At 40.9% G+C, this 21,180-nt stretch overlaps 1 protein-coding gene across 1 annotated transcript in view; it reads left to right on the forward strand.

The window, feature by feature from the left end:
• The window catches only part of PTPRN2 (protein tyrosine phosphatase receptor type N2), a 1,178,570-nt gene that overhangs the window by 938,251 nt on the left and 219,139 nt on the right, over positions 1-21,180 (forward strand). The gene's annotated exons all lie outside the window — the stretch shown is intronic.

A 21,180-nucleotide genomic window follows, 5' to 3' on the forward strand; every position in this document is an offset into this window, starting at 1 on the left:
TATGAGACGCCAAGTTTTATAAAGGTTGAATTTATTCAGGTAATGTGACTGCACACACATAAATTATTCTGACGCTGAAAAGCTTCAAACTGTATTTTCTGCAATATGTCAAGGCTTTCAGAATATTAGGAAGAGTAGAAATGTTATCGCCCTTTTTGCAGATAATAATGTTAATGTTGAGAAGATCTGCATGCACAATTTATAACCGCAGTAGGGCGTGATTTATATATATATATACAGTATATATATATATATATATATATATATATAATAAAAATTGCATTATATTTTTCAGACTTGTGACTACAGACTTGTGAATCCTCATAGCGCTCAGTGCTGTCACCAGGAGCGGCAGTCCTGTGACTGCAAGTATACGCTATGCATACTCCCGGCCACATTATTTCCAGCCTCGCTCAATACAATTGCATTGAGCAGAGCCCTGCCCATCTAATTGGAGTTTGGCCAGGAGTATGCATATCGCGTACTTGCGCTCACATGACCGCCGCTCCTACCGCCGGCATTGGAGAATCCTCTAAGTGTGTAGTGTGCGCAATGTGAGGATTCATAAGCCTGCAGTCACGTAGAATGACTGTAGACTTGTAGTTTTAGACCAGACAACCTGTTTAAGATGGACAGGGCAATACCCAAGATAAATTGTACATGACTCATTTAGGCTTTGTTCACTTTGAACTTTTTCATTTATTGCGAAGTAGTCCATCGGTATAAATCCTGTAACTCTGTAACTTTTATGAGCCAGTAAAATCAGGATTTAATGAAATTGAAGACAAAGTGATTTGGCTGAAAGGATGTCATGAACCTGGTGCAAACAAGGACTTAATATTGCAGCTTTCAGCAGAATCATTCAGCGCTCAGACATTGTGGGACAATGAACTGTTTTACTTGGGACATACACCAACTATCACCATCATCACAGCATGACCGGTGTAGCCTTCTCACCAAGGAAAGCCACCTAGCAAGGTCAGAGAGGACTGGTACAAGACAAATTCAGGAGACGAGGACAAGGTCAGCGAGGTAAACAAGGACAGTACCAAGAGGGCAGGGTCAGTGGCAAAATTGTCAGGTAAAGTCAGTCCAGAGTCAACATATCAGAGCAACAGGGGAAGTAAATTTATGACTGGCAACTCCCACCAGGATGTTGACAGCTTAAAGGGAATCTGTCAGTAGGGTCAACCCTCCTAAACCGTCTATATGGTCAGGCAGGTCATAGGAAGCCGAATAAAATTATAACTTAATATCTGAGATACGATTTCTTATTCCAGAAAAATCCACGTTTTCCGTACATGTACATAAGCTGTTGAGGACTATGGGCTGGACACTGATCTGCATGAGAATCTGAATTCTGGTCTTATTTTCAATAAAAGGAGTGTAATGGTGCAAATTACTCTAACAGAACTGGTTGTAATATACAGTGGAGAAAATAAGTATGTGATACACTGCCGATTTTCCAAGTTTTCGTACCTACAAAGAGTGGAGAGGTCTGTAATTTTTATCGTAGGTACACTTCAACTGTGAGAGACAGAATCTTAAAAAAAAATCTAGAAAATCACATTGTATGAATTTTACATTATTAAATTCTAGTGCATGAAATAAGTATTTGATCATCTACCAACCAGCAAGATTTCTGGCTCTCAGAGACATGTTAGTTTTTCTATAAGAAGCCCTCCTACTCTGCACTAGTTCCCTGTATTATTTGAACCTGTTTGAACTCATTATCTGTATAAAAAAAACACCAGTCCACACACTCAATCAATCACTCACACACCAACCTCTCCACCATGGCCCAGAACAAAGAGCTGTTTAAGGACACCAGGGACAAAATTGTAGATCTGTTCAAGGCTGGGAAGGGCTACAAGACAATAGACAAGCAGCCTGGTGAGAAGGCAACAACTGTTGGCACAATTATTAAAAGATGGAAGAAAAACAAGATGATTGTCAATCTTCCTTGGTCTGGGGCACCATGCAAGATTTTGCCTCGTGAGATAAGAATGATTCTGAGAAAGGTGAGGAATCAGCCCAGAACTACACGGGAGGACCTGGTCAATGACCTGATGAGAGCTGGGACTACAGTCTCAAACATTACTGTTAGTAACACACTATGATTAAAATCCTGCAGGGCACACAAGGTCCCCCAGCTCACGCCAGCACATGTCTAAGCCTGTTTTGAAGTTCACCAATGATCATCTGGATGATCCGGAGGAGACATGGGAGAAGGTCATGTGGTCAGATAAGACCAAAATAAAACCTATTGCTATCAACTCCACTCACCATACTTGGAGGAAGAAGAATGATGAGTACAATCCCAAGGACACCATCCCAACCATGAAGTTTGGTGGGGGAAACAACATACCTCGAGGGTACTTTTCTGCAAAGGGGACAGGACGACTGCACTGTATTGAAAGAGGATGGATGGGGTCATGTAATGCCAGATTTTGGCCAACAATCTCCTTCCCTTAGTAAGAGAATTAAAGATGGGTCATGTCTGGGTCATCCAGCCAGACAATGACCCGAAACACAGAGCCTATACAACTAAGCAGTGCCTCCGTAAGAAGCATTTCAAGGTCCTGGAAGGGCCTAGCCAGTCTCAAGACCTGAACTCAATAGAAAATTTTTGGAGGGAGCTGAAACCCAATGTTGCCCAGCAACAGCTCCGAAACCTGAAAAATCTGGAGAAGATCTGTATGAAGGAGTGGGCCAATATCCCTGCGGCAGTGTGTGCAAACTTGGTCAAGAACTACTGTAAAGGAAATGTTTGACCTCTGTAATTGCAAAAGTTTCTGTACCAAATATTTAGTTCTGTTTTTCTACTGTATCAAATACTTATTTAATGCAATAAAATGCAAATGAATTATGTACAAATCATACAATGGGATTTTCTTGTTTTTTTTTAAAGATTTTGTCTCTCACGGTGGAAGTGTACCTACGATAAAAATTACAGCCCTCTCCATTCTTTGTAGGTGGCAAAACTTGCAAAATTGGCAGTGTATCAAATACTTATTTCCCCCACTGTAAATTTATTTTTTTCCACTCCTTTTTAAGATAGCTATGGCCTGTCTATAATATGCACATTTATTTCTACCTTTAGGCTATGTGCTCACGTTGCAGAAATGCTGCAGAAATGTCGGCAGCATTTCCACAACTCCCTGCCACAGGTAAAACGCATGCGGAATTCGCATGTGTTTTCCCGCAAAACACAAGCGTTTTGCAAGCGTTTTTAGCTTGCAGAATGCCTGCGTTTTCCAAGCGATTTGAAGCATCGCTTGGAAAAGTGATTGACAGGTTGGTCACACTTGTCAAGCATAGTGCTTGACAAGTGTGACCAACTGTTTACTATTGATGCAACATCAACAGTAAAAGATAGAATGTTAAAAATAAGAAAAAAATAAAATGGTTATTCTCACCTTCTGACAGCTCCCGTTCTCCTCAGCGGCGCTCTTGCTACGTTCCGTTGCCAGGGATGCTTTGCGTGAAGGACCTTTGTGAAGTCACGGTCGCATCACCGCGACATCATCTCAGGTGATTCGCACAATGCATCCCTCAGAACGGAAGCCGCCGCGTGCACCGCCGAGAGCCGGAAGGACTCTGGGGGCCATCAGGAGGTAAGTATATCACTATTTTTTATTTTCATCCTTTTTTTTTTTTTTACAAAAATATGGTATTCAGGGCCTGGAGGAGAGTCTCCTCTCCTCCAGACCCTGGGTACCATCCGCACATGAAGCGCTCACTTTACGCATGGTGGGCACAGCCACATGCATAAAGTGAGCGTTTTAATGCAATCCTATGGCTGCGGAATACCATCTAGTATATATATATATATATATATATTGTTTTTTTGCAACAGCTATTTCAGTTTCATATATCTAATAACTGTTGGACACAGTAATGTTTCTGCCTTGAAATGAGGTTTATTGTACTAACAGAAAATGTGCAATCTGCATTCAAACAAAATTTGACAGGTGCATAAGTATGGGCACCCCACCAGAAAAGTGATATTAATATTTAGTAGATCCTCCTTTTGCAAAAATAACAGCCTCTAGTCGCTTCCTGTAGCTTTTAATGAGTTCCTGGATCCTGGATGAAGATATTTTTGACCATTCCTCTTTACAAAACAATTCCAGTTAAGTTTGATGGTCGCCGAGCATGGACAGCCCTCTTCAAATGATCCCACAGATGTTCAATGATATTCTGGTCTGGGCACTGGGATGGCCATTCCAGAACAGTGTAATTGTTCCTCTGCATGAATGCCTGAGTAGATTTGGAGTGGTGTTTTGGATCATTGTTTTGCTGAAAGATCCATCCTCTGCATAACTTCAACTTTGTCACTGATTCATGAACATTATTGTCAAGAATCTGCTGATACTGAGAGGAATCCATGCGTCCCTCAACTTTAACAAGATTCCCGGTGCCGGCATTGGCCACACAGCCCCAAAGCATGATGGAACCTCCACCAAATTTTACTGTGGGTAGCAAGTGTTTTTCTTGGAATGCTGTGTTTTTTGGCCGCCATGCATGACGCCTTTTTGTATGACCAAACAACTCAATCTTGGTTTCATCAGTCCACAGGGCCTTCTTCCAAAAAGAAATTGGCTTCTCCAAATGTGCTTTTGCATACCTCAGCCGACTCTGTTTGTGGCATGCTTGCAGAAACGGCTTCTTTCGCATCACTCTCCCATACAGCTTCTCATTGTGCAAAGTGCGTTGTATAGTTGACCGATGCACAGTGACACCATCTGCAGCAAGTTGATGCTGCAGCTCTCTGGAGGTGGTCTGAGGATTGTCCTTGACTGATCTCACCATTCTTCTTCTCTGCCTTTCTGATGTTTTTCTTGGCCTGCCACTTCTGGCCTTAACAAGAACTGTACCTGTGTTCTTCCATTTCCTTACTATGTTCCTCACAGTGGAAATTGACAGGTTAAATCTCTGAGACAGCTTTTTGTATCCTTCTCCTGAACAACTATGTTGAATAATCTTTGTTTTCAGATCATTAGAGAGTTGTTTTGAGGAGCCCATGATGCCACTCTTCAGAGGAGATTCAAACAGGAGAACAACTTGCAAGTGGCCACTATAAGTAGCTTTTCTCATGATTGCATACACCTGGCCATGAAGTTCAAAGCTCAATGAGGTTAGAAAATAAAAAAAAGTGCTTTAGTAAGTCAGTAAAAAGTAGGTAGGAGTATTTAAAACAAGAAAATGAAAAGGGTGCCCATACTTATGCACCTGTTAAATTTTGTTTGAATGCAGATTGCACATTTTCTGTTAGTACAATAAACCTCATTTCAAGGCAGAAACATTACTGTGTCCAACAGTTATTAGATATATGAAACTGAAATAGCTGTTGCAAAAAAACAATTTTTATTAAACATTAAGCTTAAAATTAATAGGGGTGCCCAAACTTTTTCATATAACTGTATATATATATATATATATATATATATATATATATATATATATATATATATATATATATATACTGTTTATGCTGTGCATATTGTAGGGTTTCAGTCTCAGGTAGTAGGCAGCATTCAACAGGTATGCGGTTTGTTTGCCCTAGCAAGCAGATTTATTACAGTTCATAAATCTTTTCCAGCAAAACAGATAAATGGCCTTTCAGCATAAGGCAAAACAAAATAATCCATACGGCGTACAGGGCTCATCCCTTCACAATTTTACTCAGATTCTCACTGCACAGTCTGACCAGAAGGGGTCTCTCCAGCTCCCACAGAGACCAGGTTTTATAGATGTTTCCACCTTTACACACAGATAATTATTCTGAGCAGGTCAGCTGCCCTTGTAACCCAGCTGCAGCGGATGGATTGGAGGATGGGAATGACCGTTCCTTCCCATTACTTACCAGTCGCTCCTGACACCCCAACCCTTTCCTGATCCTGAAAGTAAAACCTCTCAGCATTCTATCAGTGCTGGAGCCTTTTTCAGGTGTCATATCACCAAGGCCAGGTACCTCGGTGACACATCATCTCATCTCGGACCTGTCGGTTGCAGACGCCATCTTGCTGCCTGTCTACAATATAAATATATACTGTATATATATATTTAGGTAGGTTTGGAAAATTTAGTAAAGTAAGAATGCCTTAATAAGCAATGGTACTAATTAAAAAAATTTTAATAGTTCATTTTAATCAATAGTGAGTTTTTAGTGACTGATGATGTAATTAACCGGAAACATCTTAGAATACATACGGTACTTTGAATTACAGCCAAGGAAGAACATTTGAGATTTTTGCTTTATGAACCTTGAAGTAGTAAATTGTGATCACGTGTGATATATATACAGTGTATCAATCTTAGTGTCTAAACAGGTGATAATAAACTATGTTTTAGTGATTGCGTTCCCTTTGTCCCTGGGGTATAGTGCTTATATAAAGGTTAGAAAGGCAAAAATTGCCACAGTTTTTAATGGTTTTCCTTAGTCAATGCTACAATAACATTAGAAGGACAGTGACAGAAGAGGGCACCTGGAATTTTATGGCAAAAAGCAAAGTAAATGATTCATAGGTATGTATAAATTAGTCATAAAATACACGATTTCCGTTTTTTTATCTTGGTGTAATGAAAAGAAAGCTAACAGGACTAGCTAGAACGTCATAAGCCTTCGCATGTTAAAGGCACTGTCCACTACTAGGACAACTCCTTCTTAAACTAAATGTTCCTGGGAATGTGATGCTGTGTAGTGACACATGAGCCCGGCGCCCAATCAGCACTGGTGTCACTGTCACTGGTGTCACTGTCACTGGTGTCACTGTCAATGGTGTCACTGTCACTGGTGTCACTGTCAATGGTGTCACTGTCACTGGTGTCACTGTCAATGGTGTCACTGTCACTGGTGTCACTGTCTCCCCCTTTATATGAGCTGAACATGAAGATGAAGCCAGAGATCAGCTGCAGCCCGGACGTCCTCTTCATGTTCAGCTTACCCGTAGGTGGGCTCCTTTACCTAGATGAGTAATAAACCTCACATGCTCTGCACAATTCTTTATCACTAAAGCAAGGATTGAAAGGCTAGGGTCACACCACAGTATTTTCTCCCATCTGAGAGAATCGGGCCGATTATACTAATCACATTCTGATCAAATTGTGATCAGTGTGTGAGCATAACGTGATACGATTCTCGGAGAAGATGAAAGAATAATTCTCTATTCTGTCATTTCGTGGAAATTGGACTGCTGTCAGATGTCACCCGAGTGCACTCCGATGTTTTCCACCGACTCATTGACTTGCAAGGTCACGTGCGAACCGAATATAACATCAGATCTAAGTCGAGCATGCTTTGATTTTCTTTTCCTTGGACCAGCTTGGTACGAGTAAAAAATTGGATATGTGTGTAAGAAGAGGGACCGTGCCGTGGATACCTTTCTTGTGCCGGCTCCGGAACTGTCAGGGCTCTCTCCTCGGTTGTCCGAGGGAAAGCTCAAGAGACCGGACCAATGATTGCAGGCGGAAGCAGGGGTGTGTGGCTAAGGGTCTACAGATTCACATGTGGAAACGTGCAGACTTGTCGGGAAGAGACAGCACGCAGCAGCGGGACGAGAGTGCAATGTGCCCGCTGGTGACCACAAAGTGCGGTGTAGAGTGTTCCGGGCTAGTGAGTACCGCGCACCTGCTGCCAGAGAGAGATCGGGTGCAGGACTGTCATCTGAGCCCTGATTCATCAGTGTATGTTTGCTGGATCCGGGCGGGCTCAGACAGTGCCAAGTTCCACGTTCCTCCGGCTCAGAGGAAGGTACCGGAGACCAACCGCTGCCGCCAGAAGACGCATCATCATTACTTCCAGGACCATATTGGACAAGTGCCGCGTCAGCCGTTGTTGGCGCCATCACCTGTTCCGGGACGACCACATCTTGAGAAATGTCTGACAGGATAAGTTGACTCCCCAAGAACTGTTAATTCTCTTTCCCACTGTTTCTTAACCCTCTGCATCTTATCCAAATTGTTGAACTGCCTACCCAACCCCCCGAGTTAACCTTTAACCTCCCTGAGTGGAGTATCCCTGTGTTAAGTAAAATTAGAGAGTATAATTGTGTAGAATATCCACAGTTTTAGATTTGCAGATCAGAAAGGAAGTTTGTTAAAGTCTAGAGGATGAGGTTGGAAGTGAAAGGCTTCATTGTAAAGTGCTACGGAATACGTTGGCACTATATAAGTAAAATTATTATTATTATTACTATAGACTTAAAGAGAACCTGTCACCGCACATTGCGTATCTGTTGTAGTAAATAACTGGATTCACCATGAATTTTAGGAACAATGTCGGTGGATCTTTTCTTGCAACTCTCTGTATTGTTTCTATGTTATTCCTCTTGGTAATGTATGAATAGATTGACACTTGGGTGTTACCACTTAGGGGTGCGTTCCTGCACTTACATTGTCCAATCAGTGTTGACAGTGTAGGACACACCCCTTTGACAAGTCTTCTAAATTGACAATTTAGAAGACTTTTGAGTGTAATTATCGCAGTAGAGCTTATTTGCATGCACATGTTCTACAATAGGGGGCATCCAGGAGAATTTCCTCTGGTGTGCCCAAGGTACGCTACTGTATAACTGCTAGAGTAAGTTGTGGGAATATCTCACTTTTTAGAAAACCTCTTTGCTTTGCTCGTACAGCCGTCAGCTTTCATACTGCTCTTTATCTTGTATAATTTGAGTTATAGATCTACACGGATCATTTCAGGCTTCATGTGATGGCGTCCATCATCCGAGCGTTTTGCATGTACATATCATCCAGGAGATTTTATCACTTTTATACAATCGGTCATAACACTTCTGTCTCTGAATTAGACTGAAAAATAGTTAAAACATTTACATATTCAATAATCCAATTAAGTGAACTGCCTATTGATTTTTTTTCTTCTTCGTTCCCTTAACACTGTGCAGAGGATGCCGGACACAAATCTCTTTCTCTTCATAAAAAGGGAAAGAGGCTTATAGAGTCTCAGCAGGGAGGCAGAGATGGGAGAGGTTCCCGCGGAGTTTGTGGATGGAGCAGCACAAGCTGCATTGTATATTTCGAGCTTGCAAGATCAATCTTGAGACTCCTCTTCCCAAGCCATGAAGGAACAAAGGCTCCTAACCTCTCAACCCTTCTTCTGTGAGCCCTGGCTACAGTCAACCTCATTTTCTGTCTCCTCCTAGAAGTGGGAAGCTTAGGGTCCTGCATGCCCTTCTTTGTAATTATTTTTCGTTGCTTATGTATCATTTGGGTCTGAATACTTGGGTTTTGTCCGGCAGTCAGCAACGGACAGATGGTTCTCTACTTCAAGACAGGCCAATTATATTAAATTACCTTAAAAGAATAATCCAAATGTATCTTGTAGATTATACAATGAAAGGCAGCCGTATCGGGTAATTTGGGCAGTACATCAATATGTATACAAGAGGCAAAAAAAATAACATTCAACGAAGGATTAGTAATGGTTTATTCCATATTAATATATTTTGGAGACCTATAAGTTTTCTTCATTCTGTATCTTCTAGTATCCGGCTTTCCTTTGTATCATCCGTTGGTGATTGCATTGTACGAATAATACAGGACTTTAGATACATAGCAAGAAGTCCAGGGAATAGTCCACACCACCTATACGTTGTTGGGTTTATGCGGTGATGATATATTTTATAGGATTTATATTCTGTACGTTGTCATATAGGGTATCCATTGAACCGGGGAAGTCAATATACATCATCATTCAGTTGGGATATGTATTTGAGCCTAAACCACTGCCCAGTCTTTACCTATTCAATCAGAAGCCCATTTATTATAGTATCTCCTTGACCCATGTTGCAGTATGGCTTTTGAACTTGGCTCATGATCTCCAGGAAAAAACTTTTACTTTTGTTGTTCTGCAATTCATGCTGATTTCTAATTGGCACCTTTCTTAAAGCGTAGGTAGAAATGGCTTCTAACCATTACTCGGACAACCCCTCCTGAATCCCTATGTTTCCCCCTCAGTAAAATAATTACACTTAAAACTCATCTCAGGTGCTGGTATCATTCATGGGCTGTTGGCACTGGCTCAACCGGGGCTCACATCACATTGTCTCACGCAATCTCTGCTGCCAATCAGCGCTGGCTTCACACTACTCTCCTTCAGACGTAATTGATATCCAGAGGAGGTGAGAGAGCAGCAGCAGCTCTCACTGCCTCTGAATGTCTAAATTTGTTCTAAGGAGGAGAAAGTGAAGCCAGTGCTGATTGGCTGCAGAGATGGCGTGACACAATGTGATGTGAGCCCCGGTAGATCTAGTGATGACACCGCTGGAACAGAACCCGCAAGATAGGGGAGTATATAAATCTTATTATTTTGCTGGTTGCAAACATAGGGATTTAGAATGGCTTGTCCTAGCAATTTACAACCCCTTTAACCTTACCTCCAGTGTCATAGCTATGGCAAGTGCAGCGGTGCCAGTAACTGAAGGGTTTAAGGGGAATCCAAAGGTCTAGTCCTTGGAATGAGAGTGAAATGGTCCATAATATGTGGGAACCCAGCTCACCTTTTATTTGCATCTCCTTTATTTTACTTTCCAATTTGACACCAACCTTCACCATCAAAGCAAGAAGGAGGCAAAGAACCGATAAAGTTTTTATCCAAATATTGGCTTTCATGTCCTAAGAGCATAGCGTGGAAAATGGGAAATAGGAGGCCATCTTGGTCTTTGTATCAAGATCTGTAATGTTTAAAGCATCGGTGTAAAATTCCAGATATAAGGGGGTTGCGTTAGCAGTGGGTTAAGGATGAGCAGAAAACGGGAAACGGCAGATGAGCAGTTTAATCTTGTTAGTTTCTGGTGACCTGTTTTGTAGTTATCTTCAAGATCTATCCTCCTACAGAAAATGTATAACCCTGAATTAATGAGAATCTCAACATGTACTGAAAGTATAACAATCTTTTGGACAATGAGTTACTGTGTTATCTTGGATCACTCTGATTGTGGACTGATCGCCCTTGAGAAGTTGCTGAGATTCCAGAATCATTTGATCTCTGGATCCCAGTAAACAAAATCCGTCCGTTTTATTCTACTGGTCTCCAGATCGGTCTCAGGATTTCAGGAGTCTCCTGTAGTCTTCTACATAATTTTACGGCATTAGGAGAAAATGTAAAATTCCCCAGATGTTCCCCACAACCCTTTAGATGTATTGTTGGACTGATCCCACCGCTAATGGCGGTATGTACTGAATTGCTATATAAGTGATTCCTTTTTCTAATAGGTTCATAAAAAGTGAAGGTTCTTTAGCAGCCCGTTTTTTTTATGAGTTTCTTTATTTTGTAATCATAAAGAAATACAATAAATCACATTGCATTTCTTTGTTACAAGCTCATAATGAAGCTTTAGCTCTTTTGTGAATGTATCAGCAATTATGTATATTGAAAGTTGAATTTAATCTGAATATTCTGATATGTGCTAGATGAAGATACTAATTAGCAGAAGTGGCTTACCGCGGGCTTCTGAGTGCTGACATTAGTTCTCTGTCAGAAACATTTGATGCAGCATCAGACACACTTCTTACTTCTCTTCCTGATTACCTGGTATAGGAATAATACTTGCTTAACTATATTTATTTGCATTAATAAAATATTAAATCTACTTTTGTCCAAATAGATAAGGAACCCGATGATTCTTAGCGCTAGCTCTCAGTTTAGGAAACGTTGACATTAATATTACATTTAAAAAAAAAAGAAACAAGTATGTGAAATTTCTGCTTGTAGCGCAACATCCGTTCTTCAGAGTATTGTCTGGGGGTGTACGCTTTTACCCCTCCCTCCAATCACAACTTGGCAGCATCTGAGACTAGATCAGTTGACAAGCTGTGATTGGTAGCTTCTAGGTTCGAGGGGTTAGAGCACTCACTCCCAGAGAAGATTCTGATCAAATGCCCAGTTGCAGTGCAAGCTGATATTTCACAAAAACAACAAATGTGAATATTTTTGTAATAGAGTTAACCCTTAAAGTGTCAGAATCCGGGATGCTCGGGGATTTTAAGGTTTACAATTTAACTCAATTTTTTGGAGCAAATGACAGGTGCTCTTTCAATGGATCTGGTGACACTGGTGTACTTACTTTGACAATCCATGTTCAATTGTCTGTGTATTTTCAAAACTTTAAATGTACCGTAATCACCGCCCACCTAGCCTGAGTGACAGATCCTCAGTATCCCTCATGTGTGCTGCTGCAGAGTTCTCACAATGCTCAGTATAAGCTGCAGTTGTAAGTTGCATCGGGAGGGTGGAGACTGAATCCACATAGGCACATGTGCTCTCTCACTTTTAAGCTCAACTGTGAAAATGCTTATTTTTTTAATCAGGATTATACAGCCATTCTGGTATCATTTTTTCAAAGGAAGTACACCTACTTCATATTGTGTAAAATATCGGTTTTGTACTTTGTGCAGTTTATATTATGATACGTGGTTACAGATTGGTTTTTAAAAAATGCAGACAGACTGATGATGCATCAGATTGTGTATGCTCTGTGACAGCACTATACTAGACCTTTTTTTTAAACACCGCCTTATGATTGTCATGAATAAAATTCTTAGCGCAGTGTGGCACATTGTAAAGTTCCTTTGAAGAACTGTCAGCAGCATGTGTGAAGCATGCGTGAATTAAGCACATGGTTATAATGGCGTTTTAATGCAGAGCTTCTAACTTTTTTGAAGAAATCCATGTTCTCGTTCTTCACTAATCACCCATTGAAGGTATATGTTTATGGAGCACAAGGGCTGGATGCTGAACTTGGTCTTCTCCTGGCAGTCCAGGTATTCGCCGGCCCCCTGCTTGCCTCTGGTCTTTGACTGACATATCACTGCTTTTTAAGTAACTTTCCTCGTCTGGTCAAAATCTTATGTAGGTGCCATAGGTGATGCATGCACAGATCGACTTTCTGGTTCAGTTGTGTCACTTTGAAGTTACAGTACATTCGCCTACGCCGGCATTGACATTGCTTGCTAAGACTTTGACCAGAGGAGACAGGTCACTGAAAAATTAGTGACCTGTCAGTCAATGACCGGAGGTAGGCAGAGGAATCGGCGAACACCCAAACTGGCAGGAACGGGCCAAGTGCAGCATCTAGCCCAGGTACACTTGTGTATCATTAGCGTTTAGCTTCAAGAGGTGATAACTGAAAAATGAGAACATGCATATCTTTAAAAAAAAAAAGGTATCGATTTAACCTGCATAAAATCTCTATTATAGCCATTTCTTTACAATCCGAAATCATGATGAGAGGTCCTTTTTAAGCCATACACCCTTTTAAAAATTGTCTAGTGAGGTGCAGAAAAAATAATTTTGGGGCACAGATTGTGCTAAAAAACACATTAATGTTAGCAAGTCTATCCTATACTTCTTGCACTGAGATGCCCCTGAGGATAATCGTCCCTCCACCCCATTACTTCATGAGATATTAGTGGATAGCAGATATTTTTTAGAGGATATCATAAACTGATTTTCTCAGTAGAGCAGCAATGTCGGATTATTCTATTGGTATACCAGGTTTGGAATAATTACAAGATAAATGATTAATTTTAGCCTGAACTGTGATCACTGATTAAGCCAACTGCCTGTCAGCCCCAAGAGATGAGGTTGGAGAACCCTTCCTGTGGACTATATCAGGCCTTGCACACTCGTAATCCTGTTGTTTTTATATACCTTCTGGCCAAACTTCAGGTCTTTCTCAATCTTCATGTCAATATATATTGACCCCATGTAGGTAGATGCCCTTAACGTCCCCCATAATTGACCACCTTAAGGTCATGTGTACATAAAGTAGAGTTGCCACCCATCCTGAGATCCTTCGACCAATTTCTCCTCCATTCTTTTATTAGATAGCATTTTAACGCCCATGGAAACGTAGCTAAGACGCTGTTACTTGAGTTTTAATTTAGGCCACTCTTTAGTCAAATATGTTTTTATATTAATTGCTATTTTTGTGCAAACATAATTAAAACTAGAAAAGCCGCTTCCTATTTAACATCATAAAAATATTGTAGGATAAGTTCCCTTTTGTCCCTTCCGGTTAGCTGCAGCTGTGAGCTCGAAGCAATCAGTGAATTGTGCAAACCCTTGCTTATTTGTAGGCTGCAGATAATCTTTCCCTATTAAGAGGTGTCTATTGTGGTTGAACTAATTAAGCTGTTCTTCTCCTCCCCGCCGTCTAAGAAACAATTCCCAAAATAGTCCACTCTTCCAATATTGAAGCAAAAACTAAATTGTGGCTGACGCTACTATACAGGTAATGAATTAATACCAGTGACATTATTCACTTGTGTGTTCTGTACTTACCAATGTTATGTGCAGGGACACCTTTAGGCCATGTGCACAGATTGAGTATTTGGTCAGTATTTTACATCAGTATTTGTAAGCCAAAGCCAGGAATGGGTGAAAAATACAGACGTGGTGACGTGTTTCTATTATACTTTTCCTCTGGTTGTTCCACTCCTAGTTTTGGCTTACTAATACTGAGGTAAAATAATGACCACATACTGAACATGTGAACGTGGCCTTAAGGTATGTGCACACAAAGTCTATTTCAGGCAGGTCTACTCCAAACCCCACCTGAAAAAGTGTTTCCTAAATACTCAAAAGAATTAAATTATCAATTTGTTTGAAAGAAAACGACTTGCTCTTCATATGTTTAGTCTTTTGAGAGATTTTAACCATTTCAGGTGTCCAGAGAGAAAGTGCGTTTACCATACTTGAGGTGAGTTCTGCGGAGAAGATGCTCAATACTTTAAATGATAAATGTTGAACACCCGTGCCTATATATACAGTATGTATATTTATATAGTAAGTGAAATATATAGAAACAAAGTCACTTGGAAGGCTCAAAAGATATCTGGAAGATGAGCAGGCATCTTTTTGAGCATTTTGCCAGCGTTTTTGGTTGAAAAAATAAAAAAGTCTGTAAAATGCAAATAAATAAAAAACCCTAAAAATGCTGTTAAAACACTTAAACAAAATGCCTAAAATGTTGAAAAACAATTCTGGAAAATGCAAATAAAAAGATTCAGGAAAAAATGGCAGGTCTTCCTTTTTTTTAATACGGTAATTGCAATTCAATATTCTATTTTTGCCTTTTTTAAGTCTAGTTTAAGTCTGTTTTTATTTGTTTTCCGCTTTGCAGGCTGAGTTTAGCGATTCTAGATGTTTTTAAAACTTTTTAAAAAGTCGCAAAATTTGGAACAACTTCACTTCAGCTCCCCCCCTCCCCGGTGCAGTTTTGAGTACATTAAAATGTGAACCGCAAAAAAAAGTTCATCACAGAGAAAAAGCTCATTTTTGTCACAATTTTATGACTCACTTGCTTTATTTTCATGAATTTGGCATAAAAAACGGCAACCAATGCCACAATTCAAAAAAGACCTAAAAACACCTCCCCAAATTATGAATCTGGCCATGTAGCTTAAACACCTCCCAACAGATTCTTGCAAAATAATTATTGCAAAATTTCGTATTTGTTTTTTTAACAAAGCTGGATATCGCGTGCCACAAATTTTAGATATACCAAGCCTAAAAGAAAGGTAAAATACGGTTCACAATTGTAGGAGTTTTAGACCTGATGAGCACAAATTATTCAAAAGTGACAGTGGCATGTAAAAGTTTGGGCACCCCTGGTGAAAATTACGGTTATTGTGAACAGTTAAGCAAGTTGAAGATTAAATGATCTCTAAAAGGCCTAACGTTAAAAATGACACATTTCCTTTGTATTTTAGGAAACAAAATGTATATATATTGTCATGTTGTTGTTTTTTTTTGTTTTTTTTTTCATTTTAAAAGTTACAAAAAGGAAAATGGGCCAATGCAAACGTTTGGGCACCCTTGGAGATTTGTGTGCCCAGATAACTTTGATCAAGGTTTCCTACCTTAATTAGCCTGTTATTGTTATGGCTTGTCCACTATCATCGTTAGGAAAGGCCAGGAGATGCAAATTTACCAGCTTTATAAAAACCCAGCCTCCTCTAACCATTTGACAAAAAAAAGGAGCCATGGGTTCTTCTAAGCAGATGCCGAGCACTATGACAATGAAAATGTTGGAGACCTACAAATCAGAAGGCTATAAGAAGATAGCAAAGGGTTTTCCAGTTTCCCTTTCCTCAGTTCAAAATGTAATTAAGAAATAGCAGATAACAGGAACAGTGGAGGTCAAGATAACGTCAGAACCCGCTATTGACTGCAAAATATCTGCAGATAAATGTAGCCGACATTGTTCTACTGTTCAGAGACACCTGCACAAAACATGGCCTCCATGGAAGAGTCATCAGAAGAAAACCTCTCCTGCATCCTCACCATAAAATTGTGCGTCAGAAGTATGCAAAAAGACATCAAAACAACTCTAATGCAGCCAATGGCAGAGGGAACATTTCATGGGTAGAGGGAAGAATGGATCCAATGAAGTTGAAAAGAGGATGGCTTCTACAAATGGATACTGATTCTAAACACATGTCAAAATCAACAATAGACTACCTCAAAAGGTGCAAGCTGAAGGTTTTACAAAGGCCCTTACAGTCCCCTCACTTGAACGTCGTTGAAAATCCACAGCTAGACCTCAAAATAGCAATACATGCAAAAGGAACCAGGAATCTCACAGAACTGGAAGAATTTTCCAAGGAAAAATGGATGAATGTCACTCAAACAAGTATTGAAAGACTATTGGCTACAAAATGTGTTTACAAGCTATGAAACTTTCAAAAGGGGGTGCTACTAGGTAATAACTATGCAGGGTGCCCAGACTATTGCATCGGCCTATTTTGCTTTTTGTCATTTTTAAAATGTAAAAGATGAAACATAAAGGGAAGAGATTTCACATGAAATAGAAGCCATGTAGAATATGATTAGGGGGTCCACTTTTGAACTTTTTATATGTGTGATTTCTTACAATCCTTGTTCTTCTTCACTAGTATAAATAATCTAGAAGCTTGGCCAATACTTTTCTGATTAGCATAGGCACCTGCTTACCATGTAGCTATTTTTCCTTTTACATTTAGAATCTTGTATCTCAACTAGATGGTGGCCTTATTCTTACGCATCGGGTATTCTAGAATATGTTTTTAGTATATAGCACAGCCCACGCAGTATATAACACAGCCCATGTAGTATATAACACAGCCCACTTAGTATATAACACAGCCACGTAGTATATAACATAGCCACGTAGTATATTGCTCAGCCACGTAGTATATTGCACAGCCACGTAGTATATAGCACAGCCCACATGGTATATAGCACAGAGACGTAGTATATAGCACAGCCACGTAGTATATTGCACAGCCCATGCAGTATATAACACAGCCCACATAGTATCTAACACAGCCCACGTAGTATATAGCAATGTTGGCACCATATCCCTGTTAAAAAAAGAATTAAAATAAAAAATAGTTATATACTTTCCTTCCGGCGGCCCCCAGATCCAGCCCAGGCATTTAGCTATGCTCCTCGCGATGCTCCGGTCCCAAGAATGCATAGACCGCTATGTCATCATCTCGCGAGACCGCTACGTCATCTCCAGTCATTGCCGCAGTGCATTCTTGGGACCGGAGCGTTGCGAGGAGCGAGAAAGGCGCCGGAAGGTGAGAATATAATGATTTTTTTTTCTTATTTTTAACATTAGATCTTTTTACTATTGATGCTGCATAGGCAGCAGCAATAGTAAAAAGTTGGTCACACAGCGTTAATAGCAGCATTAACAGACTGCTAAACCGCAATGGGGGCAGTAAGGAGGGGGCACTGACTGGAGGGGAGTAGGGAAAGGCGAATTCGTGGCCGGACTGTGCCCATCCAATCAGCGACGTGGGATTTCCGTGACAGACAAACAGACGGAAGTGACCCTTAGAAGATTATATAAATAGATACGCAATATATTTCCTCGTGATAATTTTTGTACCTTTTAAACCTCATCTTTCAGAAACAGCCCCACATCTCTCACAGGTTACATGTGGTATTGCAGTTTAGCTCTATTCAATTCAGTAATTCTGAGCTGCAATATCAGATGCAACCTGTGGACAGGAGTGGCGCTGTTTCAGGAAGAAAGCAGATGTCTTTTTCCAATCTTGGACAATCTCTTTAACCATTTCCTCCCCATATTGTGTTATCAAATGTAATTCTTTAAAATTCAGTCTACCCAACATGTTAAAATGTTAGGCACAAAATTAAATGTAGTGTAAGGCTGTGCTGTATGCAAAACTGTCTGCAAATGTACATTTATTACATATATTCTTATTTCTTACAGATGGGACATATGAAATACTTTCTGTATTTTCCATTGCTGTCGTTTCCTTGGCCTTTAGAATTTGTGTTGAAGGCTGATTAAGTAACTTAGGTACCAACAGAGATAACTGGTTTATAATGGAAACTATAGGGCAGGAACATTTAAGACTTGTGTGCCCTGGCCACTAAGTGAAGTTATTTAAGTACGTGAGACTTGCTTAATGGACACATAGCAGTGACATAATTGGAGCTTAATGGGCCCCAGTGCAATACTATATTAGTCCTTTTATTTGCATTTTTCATGGAAGCAGATAGAGATGATACAAAGGAAAATACAGTATTACAGCACAATATCTAGAGATTGTAATATGTGGTATACAGCTCTGTTAATATCACTTGTAGGGTTAAAGGGAACTTGTCAACTTGAAAATGCAGTTCAATCTGCAGGCAGCATGTTATAGAGCAGGGAGAGCGGAGAAGACTGATATATAGTTTTGGGAGAGAATATTCATTATAACCTGAGTTTTCATCTTTTAAATCTCTGCTCTTTCTGTGAATTATGATCCAGTGGGCGGTCCTATTGTGGCACCCCTGGAGTTCGGGTAGAGTAATGCCATGCCTGAAGACAGGATGGATCCCTTTGGCAGGTAATCTAACATTCAACACATTCTGAGTCCAGGCCAGAAGGGGGAGCTCTAAACCCGGTTTTATGGGAGCTTCCCTGATATATACATCCTGGTCTGGAGGAGGAGTTAGTTAGTTGGTAGCAGACAGTGAAGGAGCACAGAGGAACTTAGGAGCTAGAGGAGTGCTGTGACTAGGCCCCTCTAAGCAGAGCACAGAAACTGGGCACCAGGAGCCTGAGGTTGTGGACAACTGCAAGTCCCACAGCAGAACCGGAGGGCAGGAAGCTAAAAGTGACTTGCCCACATTAATCCTGAGGTACAGCAGCATTCCAGAGCCCGGAGTCACTGTGTAAAGAGACCCCAGAGAAACGGCTCAAGTTGCCTACCGTGCAGGTACTGTCCCAGGACAGGAGAGCAAGAGAACCTTGATAGGACACCACAGGCAGCAAGGGACTAGAAACCAGCGCATAGGGGAAGGCTCCCAAACTGACCTGGCAAAGGGATTTCCTCTTGTCTTCATGCTGCCTGGACTCCATCGACACCTGTTGCCCATACCCTGGACTGAGGCTGACTACAACATCAGTAAACCAGGTAAAGACTGCAACCCTGTGTCCTCCATTTGTTTGCCGGCATTCACCATCCCTGCCAAACACATTTGGAGCCCTGGGGACCCCGCTTCACCTGTGGGAAGCGTCACCATCTTTGCTGCAGTAACATCACCCCAGAGGACCCCTTTAAGCAGCGTCGGTCCCCGCTGACCGAGAACCACAGGTGGCGTCAGAAACACAAACTTTATTAAAACCCTTTAAAAACCTTTCCCCTGTTACTTGAGTGCCCAGGGCCACGGACCGGGTCGCTGCCACCGTGACCACAGTTTTAATTGCGACTGGACCCAGTACCGAGTATTCCCTCTGCCCTGGTAGGCGACTCACTATCAGTGACTGAAAACTTTCTATGCACACAGAAGAAGGACCGCCCACTGGACTGAAAACCCCAGAAAGAGCAATGGTGTAAGTAATTAAATCACAGGTTATATTGAATCTACTTCAACAAAACTATATATCAATCTACTCAGCTTCCCCTGGTCTATGATATGGTGCCTGCAGACTGGACTGCATTTTCATAGTGACAAGTTCCCTTTAAGTAATGTCTGCATTAATTCCAGCATATAAGGCCACAATCAGACATCCATAAATCATGTACGTGTTCTTTCCATGTTTGTCACAGATAAAACATGTATGTTACAGGTTTCCTGAGACAGAGAGGAGCCAGAAGACTGCAGAGTGTGATTTCTCCTACTCCTGCACTGGTTAGAAGTACTTCACCTTCATATTAAACAGTGTAAATTTCTTTTGGCAGTGCAAGGGTAATCTTCTCAGTTTAGAGCTCCTGGAGCATTAAGGCTCTCAGCTGTGCACTGTTAGCCACTCCCATCTCCTATATAATCTTGGTCCTGGCTAGCAACTTATTGTCAGACATAGCCTTTGCTACATGGCTGGAGGTTGTTGGTTATTGGAGAAGGCGGTTGGTGAATTTTTCTGTGACTGTTGCTAGGTTTTGAGTGTGATATTTCCTTTCTTCTCCTACTTTGGTTTTTCTCCATCTTCCATTCCCTGTTGCATCCCTCTGATTTTTGTGTGAGTATATTTGTATGATTAGTATTTTTAGTTACCCCTGTTTGTATTACCTTGTTAGTCTGGTTGGCGTATTACGGTACACTACTACTTCTCTCTTCCCTGGGTGGGGGAAGGATACAGACTGAGGGTGGATTCTAAGACAAGGTATGTGGCCCTGGCATCTTCACCATCAGAAGTAATCCAGGGAGCAGGGCAAGCTAGGGCACCCCTAGAGATACGGGCAGGGAAGAGCCCCTGGTTCCGGGAAATCCAACAACAGGGTCATGACAATGTATCTGTTATACTCCATGGGGCTGCAAGGGGGGGGGATTCCAGGTCAAATGTGCACAAAAAATCAGACATGCCCATTTTTAATCTGAATCTTGGAATAAAATTACCAATACATATCTATGAGTCAGTTAAAAATCACTGACATCCCACACTGCCATGGCAAAGGACAGAGGAAGCTTTGCAATTTATTATTATTTTTTTTTCATACTGCCTTAGTTGAGTGATATGTGCACCCGTTCAGGATTCGAAGCAGAAAATCCTGATGTAAAATCTCTGTTGTTTTTCTTTACTTATTAGTATGGGTGAAATAGACTACAAAAACACAGCAGAAATTAACATTCGACGGATTTCAATCTGATGCAGATCTGCAAGGAAAAAATAAGTAGCTTGTGCATGAGATTTCAGAAATCTCATTCAC

The sequence above is a fragment of the Ranitomeya imitator genome, chromosome 6 (assembly GCF_032444005.1).
Source record: "Ranitomeya imitator isolate aRanImi1 chromosome 6, aRanImi1.pri, whole genome shotgun sequence".
Lineage (NCBI taxonomy): Eukaryota > Metazoa > Chordata > Amphibia > Anura > Dendrobatidae > Ranitomeya > Ranitomeya imitator.